General features: G+C 44.4%; 1 pseudogene; it reads right to left on the reverse strand.

Moving 5' to 3' along the window:
* Window positions 1–6362: 6362 nt before the first annotated feature.
* On the reverse strand, window positions 6363–7121 carry LOC100412851 (eukaryotic translation elongation factor 1 beta 2 pseudogene; annotated as a pseudogene).
* Between the last annotated feature and the right edge of the window lie 10568 nt (window positions 7122–17689).

The raw sequence follows: 17689 nt of genomic DNA on the forward strand, positions 1-17689 counted from the left end.
GATGGTCTGTATCTCCTGACTTTGTGATCCGCCTGCCTCGGCCTCCCACAGTGTTGGGACTACAGGCGTAAGCCACTGTGCCCAGCCCTCCTTTATCCAACTTTTAATTCCCTTTGCTATTCTCCTGCCTCAGTTGTGTAACCTTGAGCAAATTTCTTAACCTCCCTAACTCCGTTTTACCAAGCACATCTTACAGGTACAGTAACACTATACGTCATCCTCATGAGTTAGGATTAAATGAGACAATGAGCATGCAAAGTAGTTCAATGCTTGCCACATAGTTCTCAAGAAAGCGGGAATTACTATGATCAGACTTGCTGGTTTGAACTGTTCCTTCCCTACCTCCCACACTGATCATCAGAAGAGTGACCACAGGACAAGTCATAACAGAAAAGGAGAAAAATGCATGAGCTGCCTGCAGAATGTGTTCCCAAATACTAGCAGTCATCTGAGAGTCATCTCACCTGTGACATCTGTGGGACCCCCCCTCCTCGCCCCACTTTGGCAGAAATTGGCTGAATGTGAGAGTGTCACACCATAAAAATCAGACTGTTGATCCCCTCCTAACACTTTGAAAGTCACTATCTAACCAAGTACCTACTCGTTTACATGTGTTACTCTGTTTAACATTGCAGTGTGACATTTAACTGGACCATATTTTCATTTAACTGAATGCTACTCACTCATCTACATTTTGGACATTCTGTGGGCAGAGACATTACTTCCTCTGAAAGTGACATATTCATTTTCCCACCACAGTAATGAGCTCACTGTCTCAGATTTTTATGCCAGTAACATAAAAGTCTTTATTGGGCTAAAAGAGTCTCAACATTAGTTTTGCCTGCCCACAGTTAAACAAAATCAGCCACTTCAGAATTATGCTACTGAAGGCCATACTCAACTTTATTCAGGTGTTTAAAAAATTCACGGCCGGGCACAGTGTCTCACACCTGTAATCTCAGCATCTAGGGAGGCTGAGGCAGGAGGATCGCTTGAGTTCAAGAGTTCAAGACCAGCCTGGGCAAGATGGCCAGACCCTGTCTCCACAAAAAATTAAAAAATTAGCTGGGTGTGGTGGCACCCACCCATGGTTCCAACTACTTGGGAGGTTGGGATGGGAGGAATGCGTGAGCCTGTGAGGTCGAGGCTGCAGACAGCCATATTTGCACCCGTGCACTTCCGCCTGGGCAAAAAAAAAAAAAAAAAAAAAAGAATTCATGTTACTGCATGCATTTTTTGTGATAAAATCATCATAGTAAGCTAAGACAAATTATATAGTTAATCAGATATACATACTAACTAAGCTAGCCAAAGGTGTAATATTCTTTCGGTATGATTTTCATTTGCTTTAAACTATGTATCATATTGCTTTATCCGCTGTAGCCCTGTAATCTTTCAAATACAACGAAACTTTATCTATTCCATAAAACCTTCCCAAACGAAATCAGAGATGACCGCGACAAAGCATCAACACTTTAGCAGTTTTAATAATATCTGTTTCATCGCATTCTAAACATCTCATTCTAAACCAAAAAATAGACTTTGTTTCATTTTGATTATCGGTCTAATCTTGAATATCTCAAGCAGCTAAATTCTTTGAAGCTAAATAGCACGAAGGCCCAAGAACTCTAAACAAGGTAAAGAAGAAATTTAGAAAGAGAACGCCCTCAAAATAAGCTTCCTATAAAATATTTTTCTGTCCTTCCAGGGCGAACCTTAGAGGTAATCTCATCTGTGGGATATTCACTATTTACACTTGTTATAGTCCCAAAAGATCTATTCTTCCAAGATTCAGTGTCGCCACCCCTACCCCAAATACCCAAACTAGTAGTCACTATTAGGCATACATGGCGCTTGTGATGCCAGTAGGAGTTCTGAGGCCTGGGAAGGAGTAAGTTGTTTTTAAACTTGGAAAAGAAGAGAATGAGCAGGAAATCAAGGCGGAAGAAGACAGAGTAAGGAGAAGGAAGTACGTATCATAAGGAGAGGTGGATGTCAGCAGTCGACCTTGCTGGCCTTTCCTTCTTGTTCTGCCCTTTCTCCAGGTGGTATCCACTCATATGCTAAAGCTCAGCAATATTTGTCTCCAACTTTAGACCACCCCCAACACTGTGCGGTCCCCAGGACAAGAGTACAAACAGAGGCCTGCTTACCATGTGTCCAAATATTTAGAAATTACTCATCAATCTAAATACGCTGTTAAATATGTTCTGTCCAGAGCAGGGACACAAACACACACACACACATACACACACACACACACACACAAGGAACACACAGGCACGTCTGACTGTGTGTCTGGCGCGTGGTGCTGGCATAGGGACGTGTAACTCGGCTCCATCTGCTCTGTGGACCCACACTGCCAAGCCCAGGTGAAGACTCCCCCACATTCCTGGATCCATGTCCTTGAAACTCCACGTGAGGGTGTCTCCATGCTGTGAGGGTTGTGGGCTGTGCTGCTGCCTCCAGGGAGGGCAGGAAGGGTGTGAGTCATAGGGGTACCAGGCAGACAAAAAGCAAGTGGATTTGTCAAATCTGTCTCAGATACCAAGAGTGTAACAGATTTGTTGTTGTTGTTGTTATGGAGTCTCGCTCTGTCACCCAAGCTGGAGGGCAGTGATGCAGTCTCAGCTCACTGCAACCTCTGCCTCCAGCGTTTAAGCAATTCTCCTGCCTTAGCCTCCCGAGTAGCTGGGACTACAGGTGCCCGTCACCTTGCCCGGCTAATTTTTTGTATTTTTAGTAGACACGGGGTTTCACAGTGTTAACCAGGATGGTCTCAATCTCCTGACGTCATGATCCACCCACCTTGGCCTCCTACTGTGCTAGGATTACAGGCATGAGCCACCGCTCCCGGCCAAAACATTCTTGTATAATCTATTATTATGCAAGAATATCACAGACAGTGGTATTTCCCAGCAGTACCAATGATCCTTTTTTTTTTTTTTTTTTTGAGACAGAGTCTTACTCTGTCACCCAGCTTGCAGTGCAGTGGGGCAATCTTGACTCACTGCAGCCTCCGCCTCTCGGGTTCAAGGGATTCTTCTGCCTCAGACTCCCAAGTAGCTGGGACTATAGGTGCCCGCCACCTTGCCAAGCTAATTTTTGTATTTTGTTGTGGAAGGGGGTTTTTCATGTTGTTCAGGCTGGTTATCCACTTGTTTGATCCTATTAATGGTCACTTGGCAGTTTTGGAAGTTCTTATATATTAGCATAGAATTCACCAGCAGTTATGCACCAAGTCTGAGGATTCCTTTGTAATATTAAACTATTCATACTATTCTTGACTATGCACATATGTAATATATAGAATAAGAACTGAAGTATTAATTATTTACTAGAATCTTCTAGGATTGAGCCAAATGACAATTTCAATTTTTATAAAAATATTTAAAACAATTTAATTAAATTTCAAAAGATTAAAAATCTCAGATCTTTAAGAAAAATAAGTTTTAAATACTTGATATTTATCCATTATAATTTGTTTTTTAATTCTAATAATTCTGAAACTTTAAAAAAAAATAATGAAAAAACAAACATGAAAAATTTAGGGCCAGGCACGGTGGCTCATGCCTGTAATCCCAGCACTCTGGGAGACTGAGATGGGCAGATCACCTGATGTTGGGAGTTTGAGACCAGTCTGCTCAACATGGAGAAACCCTGTCTCTACTAAAAATACAAAAAATTAGCCAGGCATGGTGGCACATGCCTATAATCCCAGCTACTTGGGAGGCTGAGGCAGGAGAATCGCTTGAACCCAGGAGGTGGAGGCTGAGGTTGCTGTGAGCTGAGATCGCGCCATTGCACTCCAGCCTGAGCAACAAGAGCAAAAACTCCGTCTCAAAATAAATAAATAAATAAATAAATAGGGCTGGGCGTGGTGGCTCATGCCTATAATCCCAACACTTTGGGAGGCCGAGGCGGGTGGATCACAAGCTCAAGAGATCGAGACCATCCTGGTCAACACAGTGAAACCCTGTCTCTACTAAAAATACAAAAATTAGCTGTGCATGGTGGTGCATGCCTGTAGTCCCAGCTACTCGGGAGGCTGAGGCAGGAGAATTGCCTGAACCCAGGAGGTGGAGATTGCGGTGAGCCGAGATCGGGCCATTGCACTCCAGCCTGGGTAACAAGAGCGAAACTCTGTCCCAAAAAATAAATAAATAAATTTTACATACTCTAATTCACATTTTGCATTAAATACACACAAATGCTGTATGTATTGAGTATAATTGCTGTATATGTTGAGTATAATTATATTTTATTTTTTAATCCTTTAAGTCATTACTATTCAAATACAAATTATGTGAAATTATCTATTGCAACAAATGAAAGCAAGAAAAATAAATTTGATGGGCAAAAATACAATAATTTATAAACTATGTGTGTCTTTTTTTTTTTTTTTGCGATGGAATCTTGCTCTGTCACCCAGGCTGGAGTACGGTGGTGTGATCTCGGCTCACTGCAATCTCTGCCTCCCAGGTTCAAGTGATTCTCCCCACTCAGCTGGACTACAGGTGCACGCCCCCACACCAAGCTAATTTTTCATTTTTAGTAGAGACAGGATTTCACCATGCCGGCCAGGCTGGTCTCAAACTCCTGACTTCAGGTGATCTGCCTGCCTCAGCCTCCCAAAGTGCTGGGATTACAGGCATGAGCCACCATGCCTGGCCCTGTATGCCTGTATTTACCACTCATTTAAACATTTTCAGGTCATCAGAGAACATCTACACATCTCTAATACTAATTAAACTCAGTCATCTTTGCCAACTTTGTCACATAAAAATAATTTGTTAGTTACTGTGAAGACTTCTCTGTGAAGCAGAATATTCTTGCGCTTGATTTGCCACAATTAAATATTCAGACATGGTGTGGGGCTCATTTCTATACCTGCTCCAGGCCCAAAAGTGTTGGTAGCCAATAACCTTTATCAAATGAACAAACAAATAAATTAATGCATGAATTTGTTACCTCCAGTCCTTTGGTCTGCCTATCTCTTGTGACCTAACATTTTATTTTCACTCTCTCCCTGGGGAAATCCTTCTGGCACATAGACCCCAATCTGAGCTGTCGTTTTCCTTTCTCAGGTCTCACATAAAATGCTTTTCTGATCGTGGCTAACACTGGCCGAGGGCTTACTACGTGAAACACTGTTTTATGTGTTTACATAAATTCCCACAATTATACCTTAGGACAGCCTTTGTCCCTGTGTTACAGGTGAGTAAACAAGGGCACAAAGAAGCCAGGTAGCCTGCCCAGTGTCACCTCACTGGTAAGAAGCTGAGAAAGGTTTAGAAACTTGGCTGGGCTCCAGAGACCGTGCTCTTACCACTCTTAACCTGCCTGTGCCCAGGGCCCTTTTCACTTGTGGGCCCTATGCTTGTGGAGCCCTCTCAGAATAGGGTTTGTAATTCATAAAATATAATACAAAGGATTACAAAGGAAATCAACTGAATTGAAATGTACCTGCTGAAATATTTTTAAAGCCAATTTGTGGTCAGGCATGGTGGCTCATGCCGTAATTCCAGCACTTTGGGAGGCCGAGGCAGGTAGATCACAAGGTCAGGAGTTCAAGACCAGCCTGGGCAAGATGGTGAAACACTGTCTCTACTAAAAATAAAAAAAAAAATAGCTGGGTGTGATGGCGGGGGCCTGTAATCCCTGCTACTAGGGAGGCTGTGACAAAGAATTGTTTGAACCCAGGAAGTGAAGGCTGCAGTGAGCCAAGATCATGCCACTGCACTCCAGCCTGGGAGACAGAGTGAGACATCATCTTAAAAAAAAAAAAAAAAAGCAAATTTATGATGTACTAATATATGGACTTACCATATATCTGCCATAATTTCAAATTAATCATGATTCTAAATGGTATTTTGGGATATCTGCAAGAACTATAATGTGATATGAAGACAACTTTGGTCCCAAGCCGTGAGTACTGTTCCTTCAGCTATGCTTTGTGAATTACTGTATTCAAAATGGGAGATGTTAGATTTCCATTAGAAGTTAGTGAAAATAAAGACGGAATTTTACATCTAAGTTCGCAGACTCCGCGATTTTTGTCTGTGCACCGCTGGGTATCTGTGGACCATAGGGTTACAACCCCTGTGTGAAGTCTCTTCACCATCGCTCATGCACTTCAACAGTCTTAGCTCTGGGAACTCGCTCTTACTCCAAGAGCCAGCTTCACTTTGATTATTTCTTCAGATGCTGTCACATATCTTAAGGCAAAAACTCTGTTATTTCTGTCCCTCACCATCCTCACCAAGATGGCACATGTGTATGGTGTATCACTTTCTGTGGTCCATTCCTTTGGTCCCTTCATCACTGAATTTAAACAGATTGTGAATACCGATAGATATGTGTTTTCTTTTCTTTTTTTTTTTTTATCTTTCAAGCTTTTATTTAAATGCCATGATCCAGGATGGATTTTAGATCTTGTTGAAAGCAGCCACATCCATGGACTGGACATAGTCCTCAAAAGCAGTGATCTGCTCCTCCAGCATATCTGTTCCAACTTTATCATCTTCAACTACACATTGTATTTGAAGTTTCTTAATTCCATATCCCACCGGAACTAGTTTAGATGAGCCCCAGACTAAGCCGTCTGCTTGAATGCTTCTGACACACTCTTCTAATTTTGCCATATCTGTCTCATCATCCCAAGGTTTCACATCCAGTAAGATGGAAGACTTGGCAACAAGTGCAGGTTTTTTGGCTTTCTTTGATTCATATTGTGCAAGACGTTCTTCCCTTAGCCTCTTCGCTTCTTCACTTTCCTCCTCATCATCAGATCCGAAGAGATCAATGTCATCATCATCTTTACTATCTGTAGCTCCACTTCCTGTAGTGTCTTCCACATCCACAGGACCATACTTGCCCAAAGCTTTCTTCACTCCTGGCAGGCTGGCCTTTTCCTTTTCATAGGACTTGATGTGATTATACCAACGTAGGGCATGACACAAGTCGGCAGGCGGTGGGCCGGACACTGCTTCAAATACTGCCACATCTGCTTGTGATGGCACATACCCCTCGATGTAGCTCTTGTCCTCCAGGTAGTCGTTGAGCACCTGGAGGCCGGCGGGGCTTTTCAGGTCTCCGAAACCCATGACGTCTGCTGTATCAAGAGAGCTGGGGAGCAGCAGAAAGACAGAGCATACGCTTACAGCGCCCCGCGCTAAAAAAAAAAAAAAAAAAAAAAAGCGATATGTGTTTTCTAATACAATAATAGCTAATACTTATGGGTGGCTTCCTGCATTGCAGATTATGCTAAACACTTTAAATGTTTTATTTAGCCTGAGAAGACAGATTTTGTTTCCTTCCAAAGAGGCTAAATAAAATACTTAAAGTGTTTAGCACAGGCCGGGCATGGTGGCTCAGGCCTCCCAGCACTTTAGGAGGCCAAGGTGAGCAGATCACCTGAGGTCAGGAGTTTGAGACCAGCCTGGCCAACATGGTGAAATCCTATCTCTACTAAAAATACAAAAAACTTAGCTGGGCATCGTGGCACGTGCCTGTAATCCCAGCTACTCAGGAGGCTGAGGCAGGAGAATCACTTAAACCCAAGAGGCAGAGGTTGCGGTGAGCCCAGATCGCACCATTGCACTCCAGCCTGGGTAACAAGAGTGAAACTCTGTCTCAAAAAAAAAAAAAAAAAAAGAATTACTGTTACTATTCTAATGTGAAGAAACAGAAGTCAAGGGAGTTGAATTACTGACACGAGGATTAAGGGCAGCATTTGAGGGTTTACTCCAGGCCAGTGGTCTAGCTTAATCCTCATAGTAACCCTGTGAAGTACACAGGTTCTGTGTTCCCCCTCCCCCGTTTTATAGATGGGGAACCTGAGGCATGAGGGCTAACTCATTTGTTCAAGATCACTTAGCTAGCATGGGACAGAGCTGGGCTTAACTCCAGACAGGCTGGCCTCAGAGAGCGAGAACACACGCTCCCACCACACCATACTGCCATATTTAAAGAATGGAGACGCCAGGGGTGGAACCGACATTGTCTCATTCCAAACCTACCTTAACATCTGGCCAAGAGGTATGACTAACATGGGAGCTAACTGTAATGGTGCATTCCTGTGAATCAATAAAAAGATGTGTTGACTCAGCAACCAAGGGTGAGACTCAATCCACTGGTTTCAGAGCTGAGTTAGAAACCACATTAGAGCTCATCTGCATGAATGACTACCACGAAAATGACGATCAATTTAAACTTTGAGAAATGTGATGAAGAGCAGAAATGGTAGCCTCATAGTAGTCACTTTTTGCAGGAAGTTAGATTAGCTTAAAATAAGAAAGAGCACGTCATCAAAAACCATTAAGTAAACAGTGCTCTGTATTTTAAGATTCAGATGGAGAGAGAGAGTTGCCACATGCCATTAAGGGGAAAACTATTCTTTGTGCTGCAAGTGACAACTGTGATCAAAGCAGTATTACTCCAAAAGGCAACATTATCCTGAAGTAACATGACTTTGTACTGAAGGCCAGTTTCTGGCTGTGGGGCACTAGCTCCCAGTCCCTACCATTCACCTTACCCCTTGGGAAGTACAGTACTATTAAAATTAAGGAATACACAAATTCATCTCAACTACTATCAATTAACATTCAAGAGTTCTTATTCAACAAATAAAAAGCAAGGCAACAGCAGGAGGCAGATTTTTTCCCTTCTGAACTTTTTATTGGTGACCAGCATTATCTACCAAATAATTCCACTCATAAGTCGTTCTTGACAAAATCCATCTCCTATTCTTCTGGGTTTCCATTATAATGGAAGATTGTTGCATAAACCATTGGTTTTAATAAGACGTTTTTCTTCAGTTAAGTATCACCACACTAAATAAAGTTCCACTGTACCTGGGTGTAAGTTGTAAATACTGCATATATATGCCTACAGAGCCTGTTGCACTCAACTTCAAGCAATTTACAAGTTTCATTATTATCATCACTGAATCACTGTCCCTTATCAATTCAGTACATTTAATTCAATAAGCATTTATCCAATGTATAATGCAAATCTGCAAAGTTTCTACCTTTCTAACCCATTTACTTCTACTTTGTACCCTATCACTGCCCTCTAGTTTGATTTCCTGTTTTTTTTAAACAATTTATAATTTTTATTTAGTTTTTGAGATGAAGTCTTGCTCAGTCTCCCAGGCTGGAGTGCAGTGGCACCATCATGGCTCACTACAACCTCCACTTCCCAAGCTCAAGAGATTCTCCCACCTCAGCCTCCTCAGTAGCTGGAATTACAGACACCTGCCATGACACCTGGCTAATTTTTATATTTTTAGTAGAGATGGGATTTTGCCATATTGGCCAGGCTGGTCTCGAACTCCCGACCTCAGGTGATCCACCCACCTTGGCCTCCCAAAGTGCTGAGATTAAAGGCTTGAGCTACCTCGCCCGGCCACTCCCTCATCTTATTTGGATTTTCTCCTCAGAAAAAGCATTCTTTGACCAGTGTCTAAACAAGTACTTCCCCTACCAATTATTCTCTATCTCTTCTCCCTCCTTTGTTTTCCTTCATAGGAAACCATACCACTTGGCACGCATATTTATTTGTGCTTTTGTTTACTGTCTGTCTTTCCCCATGGAACATAAGTTCCATGAGAGGGAACACTGCTCACTGCTGCATCCTCTGAGAGTACACCTGAGAGCACATGACAAATGCTCCATAAATACTTCTGGAATTAGTTTTACTGTCTTGTGAGGCATATACAGATAAAGTGCCATCCCAACAGTTTTCCCAGTCTTAAATGGAAGGAAGAAGTTACACAAATAACTAAGATAAGAGCCCACAGCCCTACAGATTCTATAATAGGAGGGCAAAGTGCTATGGTAACAGAGAAAGTTTCCTGGAGGGACTGGCGCTGTAACTGGGTTTTGCAGGATGGGTAATCCATTGAAAGGCCTGGTGTGGTGGCGCATGCCTATAATCTCAGCACTTTGGGAGGCGGAGGGTGGATCATGCCCTGTGATCCCAGGAGTTCAAGACCAACCTGGCCAAGATGGCAAAACCCCGCCTCTACTAAAAACACAAAAATTAACCAGGCGTGGTGGTAGGCAACTGTAATCCCAGTTACTGGGGAGGCTGAGGCAGAGAATCTGCTTGAACCCAGTAGGTGGAGTTTGCAGTGAGCCGAGATCACACCACTGCACTCCAGCCTGGGCAACAGAGCATGACTCCAACTGAAAAAAGAAAAACAAAAGCCTGATATAGAAGAGAGGTATTCCCGGCAGAAGGAAATGCTTATGCCAAAGCACGAAGGAAGTGAGGTTCCAGAAAGTTACCAGAACAGTAACTGAGTGAGGGAGCAGGACATACAAATGTGGACGATAAGGAAGAAGGGATTTGTTGAAGCACACTGTGGCAGGATTCAAACTGTGAATCTCCCACCTAGGAGTCACTGGCAAATTCAGATTCACAGAACTACAGACACACGAACGGTCACCAGAATATAGGTCTCATCCTGAGTGCAGCCACTGCTCTAACAACCTCCAGAGTAAGTAGGCCTCAAGATAAGGAAGGGATCTCCAGGATACAGTAAAGGATAGGGGGCACAGAGTCGGCTAGGAAAGTTTTGCTAGATTCAAGGGTCTACCGCTGGGTGGATATGGATTTTGCCTTGCCCACTGAGAGAAATACTGGTGTAACTCCTTGATCACTGTGTTTCCAAGGTATTGGAATTTGGAAGTGTTATGGAAACAATTACAGAATTACTACAGGAATTATTAAGGGATTCAACATATCAAGTCCTCTGAGCTTGTTTTTTTTTTTCTGAGACCGAGTTTCGCTCTTGTTACCCAGGCTGGAGTGCAATGGCGCGATCTCAGCTCACCGCAACCTCCGCCTCCTGGATTCAGGCAATTCTCCTGCCTCAGCCTCCTGAGTAGCTGGGATTACAGGCATGCGCCACCATGCCCAGCTAATTTTTTGTATTTTTAGTAGAGACAGGTTTCACCATGTTGACCAGGATAGTCTCGATCTCTTGACCTCGTGACCCACCCGCCTCGGCCTCCCAAAGTGCTGGGATTACAGGCTTGAGCCACCGCGCCCGGCCTGAGCTTGGTGTTTTATGCAAGATCTCACCATATCCTCACTAACCTCTGGGCAGGCATTGCTATTCACATTTCGCAAGTAAGTTATCTTAAAGGCTTTTTGATAACTCGTAACTGAAACCCTAAGTAATGGAATCTTACTCTTACTTCAAGAAATAAGATGGTGGCTGGGGGCGGTGGCTCATGCCTGTGATCCCAAAACTTTGGGAGGCCAAGGCGGGAGGATCATTTAAGCCCAGGAGTTCGATATCAGCCTCGGCAACATAGCATGACCCCGTCTCTGCTTCTCAGAAAAAAAGGAAAAGAAATAAGATGCCATGGAAGGCATGACAATAAGCGTTTTCCATAAACAACCCAGGATAAACAAACAAACAGAAAACCCTGTGCAAGCCACAGACTTGCTTTCACGCTGAGCTTTGAAGATTTTCCAATGAGCCACCAACGAGGTGGTTATAACATCAGAAACTGCATCCGATTCCTCAGGACACCAAGGGTCCCGGGATGGGAACAGCCAAGCCTGTGGGCTGCGGTCACCAGGATGAACATGGGTGCAGCAGAGGCCAAGGGCTCGACCTCCCGCCTCACATCCCGCAGGCCGCATCCACCCCTCGGAAGTCGGCGAGGTGGCTGCGGCACAGCGACTCCAGGGCGCAGAGACCCCATAAGCGACGCTGTGAAGGAAGTGACCTTTCGGGGCTGTTTATCTCAGGCCTCGCCAGCAGCACCCGGCGCTTTTGCGTCTGGTCTGGCCCCGGCAAGCTCCGACGCGACCGTGTGAGTCGCTGGGAACACGCGACCGTCCCGCCCCCTGTGACCTGGCTCGGCCAATCCTGGGTTCCACGTGCTGCGGCCGCCGGAAGTGGACATACGTCATGCAGGTCGACCGCCCAGTTTCCGGAGAGCGCCGTGGGAGTTGTCTCTGCTGGCCCACGCTGGGGGGCATTTCACACCGGTGGGCGCAGAGGCGATATCGTTCCCGGGGCCCCTCACAGACGTCGGCGTCAGAATTTCCCCCCTTGCGCCAGTGCCGCCTCAAATGTCAGGGCTCGCCTACGCTTCTCCAGTCTTGCCGACCTAACCTTTCGGGGGCTCCAGAGGGGAAATTTGCTGTTTGTGCCGGACCTCTCCAGAGCGTGCCTGAACCCGGCCTTTATGGGATGTTGAACTACGTTTATTCAGTGCCCCAGAGGCCTTCCTTATGCCCAATAACTACAGTTTAATTCCTCCTCTAATTCATTTTGTAGTTGTCTGGTGAGATGAATTTGACGTGAGAAATAAGATTAAAATAGGAATAAGAAATTGGTTGAAATCACATTGTAAACTGTAGAGTTCTGCACATGTAAAATATTAATTTATAGCAATAAAAAAGGCTGTCAAATAACAGGATGAAATCTGGTTAGCACCTGCTGTGTGCCAGGCACTGTAATAGATGCTGGGGATTCAGCGACGGCCAACAGGAAGGTTCTCCCGGCGTTCTCAGGACTCCGGGAAGACACAATAAATAAACAAAAGGCAAAAAGCTAGAATGATGCACTCTCCCGAGATGAAATATAGGGAATGGTTTATTTTAGAGTGTTTACTTAAGATGAGATACCAAATGGAAGAGTGATCCATGGAAAAACAATAACTTGGCATCAGTTTTTTTGTTTTTTGTTTTTGTTTTTGTCGCCAAGATCAGGTTAATTCTGAGGGGAGTTGTGTTTCTGGAACGATGACTAGTCCTAGCTACTTGGGAGGCTGAGGCAGGATCCCTTAAGCCCAGGAGGTGGAGACCAGCCTGGGCAACATAGCCAGGCCCCATCTCTAAAAAAGAACTAAAACCGGCAGTTTCTTCATTTGTACCTCCCGCAATTTACAGAGTTGTTAAATGCTGAGTTAAAGAGGTGGTGGGTAGGAGGGGTGGTTCTGCCTGGAAATTGGAGACTGAATTAGGAAGTGTCTTCGTTGTCAGTACTACAGCAATATTTTTTGGTAAATGGTTTTAATTTCTTGGTTTTGTCCTATAAATGTGTTCTGAGAAATATGCATGAACTATAGAGTGTCTTGAGTGTAACTGACTTTTAATACTGACAGTATATGGTGGGTAGAGTGTGAAATTTAGCATCAGAATATCTGAATTTGACCAAGACTGCAGGACCTTGTACAGTCATTTCACCGTTCTGGACCTCAGTCTTCACATCCGTGGAAGAAAAATGGTAACACCTGCCAGGAAGTCAATATATAAGGTCTAAAGCTGATAAATAAGAAAATATTCACATACTATTTTAAAATACTGAGATAACTACCAGAAGAATTAAAGACTTGAAAATATTTGCTTCTGGGGGTAGGGCTGAGGGGAAGGACTGAGTCAGAGGGCTGCTGCTGCATGGGTGAACTACTGCTCTGTAGCAAAACCTGGCTGCTACAGTCCCCCATCAGGTTGTAGTGACTCTGCTTCAGGTTGTTAGTTGTGCAGGTTGGCTGGGCCGCTCTGTTCCACATGTTCATTCTGAAACCGAGGTTGAGGGAACAGCAGTAACTTGCCTGAGGAAAGCTCTTCCTACCACAATTCAGCAGCAGAAGAGCACAACCTAATCATCAGATCAGACTTTCCAAGGCTTTGTTGAGGTGTCTGTTAACATTCCATGGACCAAAACAAGGCCAAACCCAAAATCAAGGAACAGGAAGTAGACACCACCCATAAAGGTAGAAGGGTAGTGACTATTTCTGAAAACTAATCCAATCTGCCACAAGTAATACTTGCTTTTTTGAGACAGAATCTTGCTCTGTCTCCCAGGCTGATGTGCAATGGTGCAGTCTCAGCTTACTGCAACCTCCGCCTTCCTGGTTCAAGTGATTCTCCTGCCTCAGCCTCCTGAGTAGCTGGGATTACAGGCACCTGCCACTGCGCGCAGCTAATTTTTGTATTTTTTGGTAGAGACAGGGTTTCGCCATGTTGGCTAGGCTGGTCTCAAACTCCTAACCTCAGGTGATCCACCTGCCTCAGCCTCCCAAAGTGCTGGGATTACAGGTGTGAGTCACATGCCCGGCCAATACTTGACTTTTAAAAAACTGTGCAGTGTATTCACTTAGTAAGAAATAATGCCAACTGTGGTCCACTTCAGGTCTGGGATGGTGATGCTCATGTCTCAGGATTGTGAACTCTAGTTCATTCTCTCTTGCTCTCACTGCTGAAACATCTGTCATTTTTACACTGTTATGGCTGTCTCATGCTGTAGCAGACCAGAAGCAGGAGCACTGTTGACTCCTTTTAGGAGTTTACCATTGGTGACCAGGCGTAGTGGCTCACACCTGTAATCCCAGCACTTTGGGAGGCTGAGGTGGGTGGATTACCTGAGGTCAGGAGTTCAAGACCAGCCTGGCCAATATGGCGAAACCCAATTTTTATTTAAAATGATTCTAGTCACAACTTTTTTTTTTTGAGACACAGTTTCTGTTGAGCAGGCTGGAGTGCAGTGGCATAAGATCACGACTCACTGCAATCTTGACCTCCTGGGCTCAAGTAGTTACCCCACTTCAGCCTCTCAAGTACCTGGGACCACAGGCGTCTAATTTTTTAAATTTTTTGTAGAGACAGCATCTTGCCATGTTGCCCAGGCTAGTCCTGAACTCCTTGGCTCAAGCAGTCCTCCCACCTGGCCTCCCAGAGTGTTGGCTTGAGCCACGTTGCTCAGCTCCAATTTTTAAAATTAAATAAAATAAAAAACACACTCACCACCATTGTAAGAATGATATGAAATATGCCAAAGTGCTTTGTAAACTAACAAAAAATTTATTTCTTGAAAACAAATGTGGCAAGGCGTGGTGGCTCACGCTTGTAATACGAGCACTTTGGGAGGCCAAGGTGGGGAGATCACTTGAAATCAGGAGTTCAAGACCAGCCTGACCAACATGGTGAAATCCCATCTCTAATAAAAATACAAAAATTACTTGGGGGTGGCACCTACCTGTAATCCCAGCTACTTGGGAGGCTGAAGCATGAGAATCTCTTGAACCTGGGAGATGGAGGTTGCAATGAGCTGAGATCGCACCACTGCACTTCAGCCTGGGTGACAGAGCGAGACTGTCTCAACAACAACATAGAAGAAGAAAGAAGAAGCTGGGAGCGGTGGCTCACACCTGTAATCCCAGCACTTTGGGAGGCTGAGGTGGGTGGATTACCTGAGGTCAGGAGTTCAAGACCAGCTTGGCCAATATGGCGAAACCCAATTTTTATTTAAAAAAAAAATTCTTTTAAAGTATAAATTAAATTTTTTTAATCAAAAATGAAGAAAAACATGATTTTAATATCTAAATAGGAAACTTAAAAACACTGATGTATTTAGGCTGGGTGCTATGGCTCACACCTGTAATCCCAGCACTTTGGGAGGCTGAGGTGGGTGGATTACCTGAGGTCAGGAGTTCAAGACTAGCCTGGCCAACATGGCGAAACCCCATTTTTATTAAAAAAAATTCTTTTAAAGTATAAATTAATTTTTTAATTGGAAAAGAAGAAAAACACGATTTTAATATCTAAATAGGGACCTTAAAAACACTGATGTATTTAGGCTGGGTTCTGTGGCTCACACCTGTAATCCCAGCACTGTGGGAGGCTGAGGTGGGCAGATCATTTGAGGTCAGGAGTTTGAGACCAGCCTGGCCAACATGGTGAAACCCCATCTCGACTAAAAGTACAAAAATAAGCTGGGCATGGTGGTGCATGCCTGTAATCCCAGCTATTTGGGAGGTTGAGGCACGAAAGTTACTTGAATTTGGGAGCTGGAGGTTACAGTGAGCCAAGATTGCACCACTGCACTCCAGCCTGGGCGACAAAGTGAAACTCTGTCTCAAAACAACAACAACAACAACACTGATGTATTTAAAATAGTTTGACATCAGGCGGGGCGCGGTGGCTCACGTCTGTAATCCCAACACTTTGGAAGGCCGAGGCTGGTGGATCACGAGGTCAAGAGATTGAGACCATCCTGGTCAACATGGTGAAACCCCGTCTCTACAAAAAAATTAGCTGGGCATGGTGGCGTGTGCCTGTAGTCCCAGCTAATCAGGAGGCTGAGGGAGGAGAATTGCCTGAACCCAGGAGGCAGAGGTTGTGGTGAGCCGAGATCACGCCACTGCACTCCAGCCTGGGTAACAAGAGCGAAACTCCGTCTCAAAAAAAAAAGAAGCTGGTAACATAACGTGAGGCAGTGGCCATGGAACTGGATAGGGACAGGCATATGTGTGTTCAATGTGATCCTTATCATCTTGATTTTTAAAAAATCAAGTATCAGTATTCAAAAACTGTTTTAAAAATAAAATTTGAGGCGGGGCATGGTGACTCATGCCTGTAATCTCAGCACTTTGGGGAGCTTGAGGCCAGGAGTTTGAGACCAGCCTGGCCAACGTCATGAAACCCTGTCTCTGCTAAAAATACAAAAATTACCTGGGGGGTTTGGGTGGCGCATCCCTGCAGTCCTAGCTATTTAGGAGGCTGAGGCACAAGAATCACTAGAAGCTGGGAGGCAGAGGATGCAGTGAGCTGAGATCACACCACTGCACTCCAGCCTGGGCAGCAGAGGGACACTGTCTCAAAAAATATATACTAGTAAAAATAAATAAATAAAATCTGAGGGAAAAGACAGCATCTTCAATAAATGGTGCTGGAAAAACTGGAAAACCATAAGCAGAAGAATGAAATTAGACCCCTATCTCTCACCACATACAAAAATCAAATCCACATGGATCAAAGACTTAAATCTAAGACCTGAAACTATGAAACTGCTAGAAGAGGCCTGGTGTGGAGGCTCACACCTGTAATCCCAGCACTTTGGGAGGCAGAGGCAGGCAGATCTCCTGAGGCCAGGAGCTCAGGACCAGCCTGGGCAACACCATGAAACCCCGTCTCTACAAAAATACAAAAATTACCTACATTATAATCCTGCATGAGCTGCACATGTACCCCAGAACTTAAAGTATAATATAATTTTAAAAAACACAAAAATTAGCTGGGCATGATGGCGAGTGCTTATAATCCCATCTACTCGGGAGAACTGCTTGAACCTGGGAGGTGGCGGTTGCAATAAGCTGAGATGGCACCATTGCACTCCAGCTCTGGGCAACAGAGCGAGACTCCATCTCAAAATAAATAAACTACTAGAAGAAAACACTGGGGACCCAGGCATGGTGGCTCATGCCTGTAAGCCTAGCACTTCGGGAGACCGAGGCGGGTGGATCACCTGAGGTCAGGAGTTCAAGACCTGCCTAGCCAATGTGGTGAATCCCTGTCTCTACTAAAATACAATTAGCCGGGCATCACGGTGGATATCTGCCCCAGCTACTTGGGTAGCTGAGATGGGAGAATCGCTTGAACCCAGGAGACTGTGGATGCAGTGAGCCAAGATCACATCACTACACTCCAGCCTGGGTGGCTGAGTGACACTCTGTCTCAAAAAAAAGTGAAGAGCTCTATAAATGTTTAAGTTTACTTGTTCCGGATCTGAGTTCAAGTCCTGGATATCCTTATTAATTTTCTGTCTTGTTGATCTATCTAATATTGATGTTGAAGTCTCCCACTATTATTGTGTGGGAGTCTAGGGACTCTCCACTTTAAATACACAAAATAGGGCCGGGTGCGGTGGCTCAAGCCTGTA

The sequence above is a fragment of the Callithrix jacchus genome, chromosome 7 (assembly GCF_049354715.1).
Source record: "Callithrix jacchus isolate 240 chromosome 7, calJac240_pri, whole genome shotgun sequence".
NCBI lineage: Eukaryota > Metazoa > Chordata > Mammalia > Primates > Cebidae > Callithrix > Callithrix jacchus.